Raw genomic sequence first — 10953 nt, 5'->3', positions numbered from 1 at the left:
GACTCATAATCAGTCAGGCACCTATCTATCTTCCCTTATAAAAAGGTCACTTTAAAAGGACACTTGTTTGGTGGGAGAACCACAGCCACTAAAATAAATCTCTGGACTTGAAACCACTCCAGGGTCCCCACCTCCTCTGTGTATATTAATGTAAATATTTCGTGTGCACAAAGTACATAATGCTATTGTCAAAGCTCAATTAACTATGCTCCTCTCTATTAACACTGCTGTTAAATTTACTCATCCAAGCTAATATTTTCATTATGTATTTTGCAATTGCTCAATCTGCATTAGAAAGGAATCAATGACTAATGTAAACAACGACAGATTTTCAAAGCTGATTGAGAAACAATAAACTATACAGGCGGAGCACATTTCCACTTGATCTGATTGTGATTCATTAGGAACATGAATTTTGTCAAATTGCACAATCTAGCTCAACTTCAAAATGATGTGAATACATTCTCCTTGAGACAAAGCAGCTTCAAGAAACGCCCTTAGTTAATTTAGAAGCTCCCCAAAACAGAGGACAAAAGGGAACAAGGAAACGAGAAAACTGTTTTGAAGGAAGGAAACAGCATTTGCATAGAATGCGGAAGGCCAAGCTGGAAAATGTTTGTAGGGGATGAGAGTAATGTATGCATGCCGGTAGACAAATGCTTGCAAGTCATTCAAGATTTACAACTAAAGCTTGAAAACTTGATTGGTGGGCTTGATTTTTTATTGTTAAAAGCTTTATTTGGTAAAGAAGATAATACATGAACAGCTTCCTCCAAAAGTAATTATGCCTGACATTAATTAACTATATTAAAGACAGCATATATTAGTATAAAAGTACAAATAAATAATAATAGAGAAAATAATTTCTTCTGTTATCCCTTAGAGAAAACAAATGCATGAACAAAAGCTTTTATAATATTAGAAGAGTAGATCCACATGAAATGAAGAATGAGTTTCATTGTGGCCTCATTCAGCACCGATAGGTCGAGGCAGCCCAAGTAAATCTTTGGTAAAATATGTCAGAATGTACAGAAACATGCTCTCATTTCTGCATCAAACCACACTCAGTGAATTTAATTAAAGACGTCCTGAATGTTAAGAAAACAAGTCAAATAAAGTATGTAGGTTGTTCGTTCTTCAGGAAATCTCTCTTGAATTATAATTTATGAATCTTATTGTCAAGGGTTTTGGAAGTCCTTTTGGAGGCTGCCAACTCGATATTATGTGCGATCCACCTGTGCTTGGCGGGGATCTTACTGGCTTGAGGTAAACCATCTGCGCAGAGGTTGCTCTGAAGGCAGAGACGTTTGCCAAGCGTACGCCATTTTGTTTTAGCTCCGCTCGCCAACTTTTCGTTTTTAGGAAAACAAACCCTCACAGGGCTCTGTTACTTAAAAAAAATAAAAATAAAAAAAAATAAACCCGGGTCCTGATGAGCTGGTATTCTCCCAACACATGAGGACTTCTCGCAGTCTTCCCTGTTCATAAAGACCACATTTAAAATCATAGGTCCTCCTAGGAAGAATTTACATGGGAATGATGGTCCTAGACAGGGTGACTTAGTGGATGGGTCGTCTGGTGGATCAGTGGACTAATGCATCGCCTGCAGCGGCCTGTGTTCACCCCATGGTCACAGGTTCGAAGCCCAGCGGGTTCACTCAGCCTTTCATTAACTACACCACCGCTCACCCCTCAGATTCCATGCCATTTACCGCCCACCTGGCAGCGGCCCTTCGTTTATGGAGAAACTCAGTGACTTCATCAGCGACCAATACTCGCAAAGTGACAATCAGATCTTCGTGGGTGACTTCAATCTCCATTGGGTCTCTCCGCAAGACTCTTCCGCGCACTTGCTGGCCACTTTCCTCTCTACAAACGATCTTATCCAACACTGCACAGAATCAACACACTCTAAGGGCTCAATCCTGGACCTTGTTATTTTTAAAGCAGGCATGCTTTCTGTCGCTACCCCTATTCACGTAGACTGGTCTGACCACCTCCTCATCCCATTCTCTCTTCATCTAGCACACTCTATAACTCTTGGCCAACCTAAGAGGGCTACCTCCTGGTTCTGTGACACTAAAAATATTGACACCATTTCCCTCTGTGAATCAGCTTTGCTGTCACTTCCAAGTCTAGACCCGAACCTAGATGTTGACGATCTCACCTCCCAATGCCTCTCAGTCCTTGCAGTCGAAATCAATAATGTCGCTCCTCTCCAAAGCAAAAAGAAAGGCCCATTTCCTCAGCACCTTGGTTCAACAAATCCCTCTATGAAGAAAGGAAGCACCTAAGATTCCTGGAGAAACAATGGAGGCAAGCGCCCTCCGGCGATAATTTGGCCACGCTTCGTTCAGCAAGATCCAAGTACCACAAGCACATCTTCCTTGGGAAAGCATCACACTTCAGAACCCTCCTTGACTCAGCCAAAAATAGACCCAAAAACTATTTGATCTCATCAAGAATACTAACTGCTCTACCCCAACCACCAAGTTGGAGGATTCTACAAAAAAGCAGCGGATTTCCCTTTATTCTTTGACGAAATAGTGAAATCACTAGTGGATCAGGTCGCTCATCCTACCCCTCCAGAGGAGCGCAAATCACTAGCCATTTGGAAGAACTTCGACCCCATCTCTGAAGATGTCCTCCTCAAGTTCATCCTTGAAACAAAGCCCTCAAACCATTCTCTTGACCCCATCCCTAGTGCCATTGCCAATGACTTCTATACCCATTATCTTCCCTATTGGATCACTCTGGTCAACCTCTCCCTCTGTCAAGGCTCCCTTCCTGTTCCCTTCAAAACTGGGCAGGTCACCCCTATGCTTAAAAAACCCACTGCTGATGCGAATGACCTCAACAACTTCCGCCCCATCACTAACCTACCCTTTCTTGCGAAGATCACAGAAATATGTGTTGCGAAACAACTCTCTCGTCATATCAAGGACAATGATCTTCTTGACAATTTTCAGTCCAGCTTCATCCAAAATTGCAGCACTGCAACAGCCCTGCTGCAAGTGATTGATGACGCGCTGCGGACACTCGATTCGGGGGGGGGGTCTTGTCTTCTAATTCTCTTGGACCTTTCTGCAGCCTTTGACACTGTCAATCACAACACCCTCCTCAAGACTCTTCAACAGAGAATGTACATGAAGGGCACTGTGCTTAAATGGTTTGCTTCCTTCCTCTCTGATAGATCCCAAATGATCAAAATAGCGGACAGTCTTTCATCCCCTTTGGCAGTGGGTCAAGGTGTTCCTCAAGGCTCTATACTTGCACCCACATTGTTCAATCTCTATTTGGAACCACTGGCAAATCTCCTAAGTAAATCTGGGGTCCACTATCTACGCAGACGGCACTCAAATCTACCTCAAGGTTGCCTCCACTCACGATCTCTACGTCCTAAGCTCTACTCTGGACTCCATTCAAAACTGGATGTCAACACATCAACTGATTCTGAATCCCTCCAAAACTGAATTCCTCCTCCTCTCCTCCTCACTTTCTCCTCCCCCGGTTAAATCATGGATGGACCAGATGAATCTACTGAACAATAAACCCATCATTGTCGACAGCGCAAAATCCCTTGATGTCACACTCGACACAAAACTCAATCTACTCTCCCACATTCATTCAATTGCAAAGTCTGCTCGATACCTACTGCGCCTTCTTTGGGCGATTTGTCGCTTCTTCCCGGAGCATGACCTTAAAACCCTGGTCCAATTGCTGGTCCTCTCCAGACTGGACTACTGCAATTCTCTTCTTACTGGCATCCCCAAATCCCACCTGTCCCCCCCTTAAGTCTGTTCTCCATTCAGCAGCTCGTTTCATTTATGGGGCCAAAAGAAGCGACCACATCACACCCATGTTATCCACCCTCCGATGGCTTCCCATCGAGGCAAGATCTATCTACAAGACTGCCTGCATCACCCACAAAGCCTTGCACTCCTCCTCTCCTCGCTACCTGGCGACTAAACTGAAACTCTCTGGAGGCTCTAGACCATCACGAAATGCAGAAAATCTACTGCTTGAACTTCCCACTTTCAAGAAGGAAAGATCGATGGCCTAATCCTTTTCAGGCAACGCAGTGAGAATCTGGAACTCACTTCCGCCTCAGCTTCGGACCACCTCCTCCTCCCAGGCCTTCAAAACTGACCTCAAAGTTCTCCTCCTTTAAAGACACTTCCAAATGTAATTCATGCCCTCTCTATTATCTGAAGGAAGACCTTTTATTATAGAAAATTTCTATTCTCCATGACTATGGAAGTGCCTTCCCAGTGTGTTCTTTTGGTCTGAGAGGCTGCCATTTATTGCAGTATTACCCTTTTACCTGTGTTTGGTACTCTTTTGTAACATGCACACGTCACTTTTCTCTTGTAACACACTGTTTGCTACCTCTTACATTTTGTTTGCTTTCAATACTTGCAAAAGTGCCACCATTGCCTACGTAACGTTTGTTGTTGTGTTTGAGTGTCCTCCATTTATTGCAGTATTATACCTCTACTTGTACTTTGTACGCTTTTGTAACCTGCACACATGTCACTTTTTCCTCCTGTAATGCACCGTTTGCTACCTCTTGTATTTTGTTTGCTCACGATTGTCACTTTTGCCTCATGTAACGTAACGTTTGCTTTTGTAATTTGTTCACTTGTAATGTTCTCATGTCACAGTTCTGTTCCTATTGTGAAGCGCTCTATAACCTTCGGGTAAAGTCCGCACTATATAAAAACACATAAATAAAAAAATGCGTGTCATTGAGTTGGGTAACAATAAACATCAGGTGTTCAGCGCCGAGATATCCCGTTAGGGGTGAACGTGCTTATTGCAAATATATGTTTTGGCTGGTTTTTAACGGTGGGACCAGCTGAGACTCTGCCTCCACAGCCAGGTGCTTCGGCCATCACTTAATGAGGTAGAAGCCGTGAAAGGAGATTCGAAGATTTACCGAAGGGCTCCCACTCTGCAACCCAAGAGCTGGCACCCAGAAATCATGGTGGCCTTGGCCCAGTGATAAGCATCTTATTTCATTGGTCGGGAAAAAGATAATTCTCTATAGAAGTCCCTGAATGCTGACTTATAGTCATATTCCTTACAGCTCAGATGTAGTTTTCAGAAGCATATTAACTCAAGCAATGAGGAAATGCTGCTCAGCTGCCCACTCCTCTCCCTGGCACAATCAGAGACCGCAATCTTCTGTAATAATACAGAACTCTACACTGCAAAATTATTCACAATAGAACTATCAAAAAGAAGAAAGAAGGACCGCTTGAAGATATTCCACATCAAACAGTCAGCAGTTGTAGCATTTGAAATATGTAAATTGATAAAGTTGATGACACTTCTGACAGCCATAATAAAATGGCAAAATATTGGAAATCAAAACAACTAAGTTATCACAGTGGTCATGATACTGTGTCAGAAAGATCTAGCAGACAGAGCAGAGGAACCTGAAAGAGCAATATTTATTTCCAAAATAATGATACAGGGAGATTGTTGCCTTGATCTGCTATGGGATGTCACGAAGACGGTTGTCAGAGGAATGTATGCAGACAAGGGCCAAACTTAATCAGGTACCCAACATTACAGTGACAGAGCTAAAAATGGGGCTCCCGGGTGTGGCATACCCGGGATGTCCACCTACGGAACGTTTCAGGTAAGTGGCGCAGTCCAGGCCAGCTAGAGTCAGCATTGGACTGTTTAAGGCAGGGGAGGAGCTTAGGTGGCAGTTAAGTACATTGAGGGACATAGGTGTAGTTTAGAGCTCTATGGTGCTGTTAGGTAGGGGTTGGGGCTTCTAACTGTTTCTCCCTCCCTCTTGCCCACTATTTGCAGAGAAGTTCTTTTCATTCATAGGCCTGTTTATGGTTATTTTTAGTGGTTGCTTTATTGGTGTTATGTTTGGAGCTGTAACTTGGTGTCGCTTTTTGACAGGTGGCAGAAATGCAGAATAGGGCGCTAGGCCAGAAGAGTTGGGGGTCTTGCAGGACACACCTTGGCAGACGGAATACAGGGGAGCAATGCTTGGGTCATGTGTGTAGGAAGGTGAACGGAGGAAAAAGAAGATGATGTGAATGTTTGGATGGTTGTTGGGGGCTTGTTCAGGGTGAGGGAAAGGATTATGGGTGGGATGTTAGTTATCAATTACATTTATGAGGCAGGGCTTTCTTGGATATATTGTATTGTAAAGGGCAAGTTTCAACTGCACACCTGTCCTAATAAAGCAGCCCTTTTGCTTTTAACTTGTCCTGTTTTTGCGCCGTTTCACCTGATACCCTGCAGAAACTGGAAAAAAACAATACAAAGCCACTGGCCCAAAAACTTGTGGCAAATTTGTAAATGAGATCAGCTGCAATTACTAGAATACAATGAAGCAAAATATGCTCTTGCAAAAATGTAACAAAAGATTTTTGAAGAGCGCAATAATGTGGGGAGCCACTGAGTGGCAAACAGTGGAGGAAACAAGTCCAGTCACATATATTGGTGACTAAAACAATCAGATATACCAGTGACCTTATGCGGGGTAGTGGTTGGGGATTTTAAAGAATCGAGCCAATGCTATCAATGATTACACAAAGCCAAACTGAAAGATAAGAAGACATCAGCTAATAGATACAAAGCGCCCAATTGAGCAGATTGACACTTAAACAGCCCGAATGCCTAGAAGGCCCCATAGCTGCAAACACGATAATTAAATCAATAAACAGCCATAAGCTATCCATGACCCGATGGCGACACCACTGCTTTCTTACATGACAATGTGGCCAGAGGTACTAGAGGTCATGTTCAAAGTTTTTATTGAAATTGACAGGAAGGGAGCAGTTACCCCAATGAAAATCAAGGCAAGAGCCTCAGTGAAAAGTAATAATCTTGCAGACCTATTTTTTTTATTAAATATTGATCCAAAGATTTACACTGAAGTGATCACCAATAGAGTCTGCTTGTACAAAACACCTCCATCAGGCTGGATTTATTCCAAAGATAAGGGTGGGAGATAATACATAAAAGGTCATACACCTAATGGACATACCCAACAAAGAAAAGAAAAGCATGTTCCTCCTGTCCCTTGATGCAGAGGAAGCCTTTGATAGAGTGGATTTACTTTTTTGAGGACAGAGTTGAGGGACATGGGAGTAAACGAGAAATGCATCACAATAGCTCTAACTGGATAAAGAAGACCTGACAGCCACTATTCAAATTAATGGCAAGGCTCTCGAATAGTAAATTTTGAAAGAGGAACTAGGTATGAGCGCCCTTTTTCGCCCCTGCTTTTTGCAATATACTTGTAATCCCTAGCACAGTGAAATCAAAACAACACAGCAATTTACGGAGTGAAATTGGGTAGGAAAGAGTTTAAACTTTTACTGTTTATTGATGACATAATGGTGATGCTAGCAGATCCAAAAAGGTCAGTGATGGCTTTAATATAAGAAATAAGCGTCTCAGTATTCAAACCTAATCTGCCAGTCACAGCCAATTAGTATCAATATTCCAGATGAAGACAAGAAATAGCTACAGGAACACTCTTGCCCTTATAGTGATAAAAACATTAACACATACCTAAGGCATTTAACAGACACAACTAATTCATTCAAATGTTTGTTCCAAATTAAGTTAATAGTAATCCATCATGTTTAAAATAAATACATAAAATTAATTTACAGTAAAATTTACCATGGCTATAGGGCAAGATGGCGTCCACGGGGTGGAGGTGTGAGTGAGCAGCTCCCGAACGGCTCGCCTTTCCCTCTTAACTTTTGGTTCAATGGTGGATTACTTAAGCGGCGAGAAGGACGAGGTTAAAGCGTAGACACTGCTGACTCTAGTGGAAAATTGTCCAAGATCGATGTTTATGGCAGGACCGTAAAAAACTGCACAGAGGCTGCATAGAGGCTGCGGGCGCAGCAGACAGTAAGCTCACCTTAGGCGGATCCTGGATTGGGCGCAGTACGCGGTACGGAGCTCGCGGTAGCGATGGATCTCCAGCGGCTGAGAGGTCGGGAGGAGGAGCTCCCTGCGGCTGTCGGTACGGGGGGTGTCGGCAGAAAGGCAGAGAGGCTGTGTGTCGACAGCGCAGGACTGGTAGGCGCTGAAATTACTGTAACCGGGACCGGGAGACGAGGCTCCGGTGAGTGATTGTAAATTGGCAAGGCACCAGCGTCGATACGCCCCCATGGCAAGACTCAATATAAGTATTTTGTATTAATAAACTGCGGGGGGACCGACCTCAGTGGACTGTTTTTCTTGGCAATCGTGGCCTGAAACAAGCATTGCAAGTGGCGAAGTCTGTGGTAAGCCGCTGCATGGGGAATGTCAAAAGTAATTCACAAGAAACCTATAGTGGGTTTGGCTGGCTAGCACAGTACACATAAATTGGCTGGTGTGGGTGACATTACGGATTGCAGGAACGGAAGCGGAGTTTCCCTGGTAGGAATAACATGCATCATTGATATTTTTGGAAATAGACAGCCAACAATGCCACCAAAACTGGCTCGTGGTGGGAAGACAAGAGCAAGCGGGAAAACAATAGTAGGAACCCGAGCGGCGTTGGCTGGGAAAGGCTACTAAGACCCTGTGGGAGAAGAGGAACAGGCGGTAATATGCAAAGCAAGGATCATACCCAGACCACCGCTAAGATCCCGCAAATTTTTCAAGTAGTGGCTAGTAAGAAGTCGACAGTACCACTAAAGACTGCCTCAGTTTTGGTGGGACAAAGTACAGGAGTTGAGGGATGTGTAACAACTCCTGGGGAATCCATTTCTGAATTGGAAATCATAGAAAAAGGTCAGACTGTCACTACTAACGACATAGGAATAGGAAAAGAAAACTCTGTGTCAATAGAGGGAGCAGGCGCTACAAGTGCTGAAAGGACTGAAGCTATCAGTAGTATCAGTAGTAAGAAAAGTGAGTTCTACTCTCCTTCTGAACATTCAGATGAGTCTGATGAGGAAGACCTCCATTTGCAGAAAAATGGGTCCTCAGGAAGCTCCCCTATAAACATGGGCATTGAGTCAGAGAGCCGGTCTCGAGGAACCGCAAGCATGGAAACACTCACAGTATGGAAGCGGATTAGGAAGGAGGCCATGGCATTGATGGGACGGAGATTCCTGAGTGGGACTTTTCTACAGGAGAAATGACGCCTGATGGATTAAACCTCTCTGATCAGGCAGCTGGGGGCAAGGCGGGGGAAATACAAGGCGAGGCAATCTACAGATGCATATCAGAGCACAGAATTTAAACAAGAGCAGAGAATTCCAAAACACACACAGCCTGCAGGAAGTTACAGAACACGGTCAGACGGCTTGCTAAAGCATGCAATGACTTTACAGAAAGAATGACTGAGGCGGAGACACGCATTTCATCGCTGGAAGATCAGATGGAGACACAAAAGGACCTCATAGCAGTCATAAAGGCTAACAAAGACGATGTACACAATAAACTCGTTGATATAGAAAACCGACTGTGCCGCAATAAATCGAAATGTTTGAGGAAGTGTTTCTGTAGAAAAATATAATTGGGGGGCACTACCAACCAGAATATAAGATCCTTAAGTATTGCCCGGCGGTGTCGCCTCTTGAACCCACAAAGAAGTTAAACTATTGAAGAGGCAGGCGCTGGAGACTGGAAGGCAGGAAACAAGGTTTTTATTCTCTCCGGAGGAGAACACAACGAAACGGACAGAAGGTATCGTTCTGAGGTGCTCTAACTGCATCCCTGAGGCCTGGCCTCTTATACACACGTTTATCTGTTTATTGCATGTAACACATTTTCGTCGATACTTTGATGTACGGAAAGACATCCTTAGAATCCCCCCCTTCCCAGCCCGTTCCCACGCAAGATTACAGTGGAAGTCCCCGCCCCGTTCACAACAGGTGATGATCATCGCGCAGCTGGATATTCCGCCGATCCACGGAGTGTGTGGGTTTCGATCGGATCTCGTGGGATGGGGGGGGGGCTTTGATCAACTCGGGGGTCCTTTGAGGAGGGAAGCTTTCTATTGTACGGGGAGGGGCAAGGGATTGGTATCGGCAGAGCTGGGTGTCGGCCTGAGAACGGGGAAGACAATCGGGCACACGGGGAAATGGGGTTTGCATCAAAGGGCCGGGGATCATAAATGGGAAGAGGGGAGGTGTCGCGCTGGGAACAGGACGAGGGTCTGGGGCAGAGCAGCGCTGAAGAGGGGTTTTATGATTCGCGGCAGGTGCAGGCAGGGGGGTTGTCAGTATGCGGGGGATGCCGGCGAAGTTAGGAGTGGGAGAGAGGCGCGCTGGCTCTCGGCGGGAGCAGGGAAGCCATGGTGTTCAAGATGGCGGCTGTTTTACGCGCACAAAAAGGTTAAGGAGAGCAAGAGGGCGCCGATAATGTTGACGGTTTCAGCCTACTTTCAACAGTCCTCCCTTTTCAACATATCTAGCCAACTTGCTTACTCAATGTCAATTTTCATCAAATTCCTAACTTCGGTATCATACAATGCTCTCATATGTTCGCTTCCAATGTCCACAGTTTTGGGAAAAATACAACTCGTACATAAAGAACACATAGGTGACAAACATTGAATTCCTAAGCATAGGCCACATATTACAACTACGGGAATCAGGATAATGGTGAGCAGTCTCCAGCCCCAGCTTTTGACGGTGTCCCAGAACCAACCACCAAGCGACCATTCTTCTTGCTCTTGGTGAACTTCCGAAGAGAGTCTGTGAAGATGTTCGATGGCTTTGTACACTGAGGGTGAGTTGTCCGGTATGTATGTACAACAGCTGGACCCAATAATGCGGCAAGCTCCTCCACGGTCCGCCAGAACCACATCTAGAACGAGGCGGTTCTGCAGAGCCACCAAACGGACCGCTTGGAGCTCGGCAGTGTTGTTGGCAAAGATGCCCGCTGTGATGTTCATGGTTGTCTCGACCGCCTGAGTCAAATGTCGGATGGCACGGCTGTTTGCCATCGGGCCCCAGAGGG

This window comes from Lissotriton helveticus, chromosome 7 (genome assembly GCF_964261635.1).
Source record: "Lissotriton helveticus chromosome 7, aLisHel1.1, whole genome shotgun sequence".
Taxonomy (NCBI): Eukaryota; Metazoa; Chordata; class Amphibia; order Caudata; family Salamandridae; genus Lissotriton; species Lissotriton helveticus.
This window is presented reverse-complemented; position numbering follows the sequence as displayed.